A 421-nucleotide genomic window follows, 5' to 3' on the forward strand; every position below is an offset into this window, starting at 1 on the left:
ACACTTTTCATGATTATTATTATTAGACTCTCTGATCCAAAGTTACAGTTCAAGAGTTGGAATCCTAGCTCATCTGGGGTCAGAGGTCTGAAATGAAAATGATGGGACTTTTTTGGGGGGTGGGGGCAAGGAGACAAAGAATATAGGAGAGGAGAGGGGATAGCTTATTTCAAGCAAACCAAGAAACTTGGGGGGAAAAAAATCACAGAGGGAGAAAGAACTGGGGGCAGGGAGGAGGGATTGAAGTCTGCCGACCATATTCACAGCTGCCGAACTCAGTTTACATTGGTGTAATTTAAAAGCATATATATAGCCGCTGTTGCTCCTCTCTGTAATACCCCAAGACTGTAAATCTATAACCACTGCAATGATTTAGTGATTAAAAACATGATAACATATTGTGTAACTGCAAACCACAGAA

This window comes from Otolemur garnettii, unplaced genomic scaffold, assembly GCF_000181295.1.
Source record: "Otolemur garnettii isolate 467f Iridium unplaced genomic scaffold, OtoGar3 scaffold00047, whole genome shotgun sequence".
NCBI classification, from domain to species: domain Eukaryota; kingdom Metazoa; phylum Chordata; class Mammalia; order Primates; family Galagidae; genus Otolemur; species Otolemur garnettii.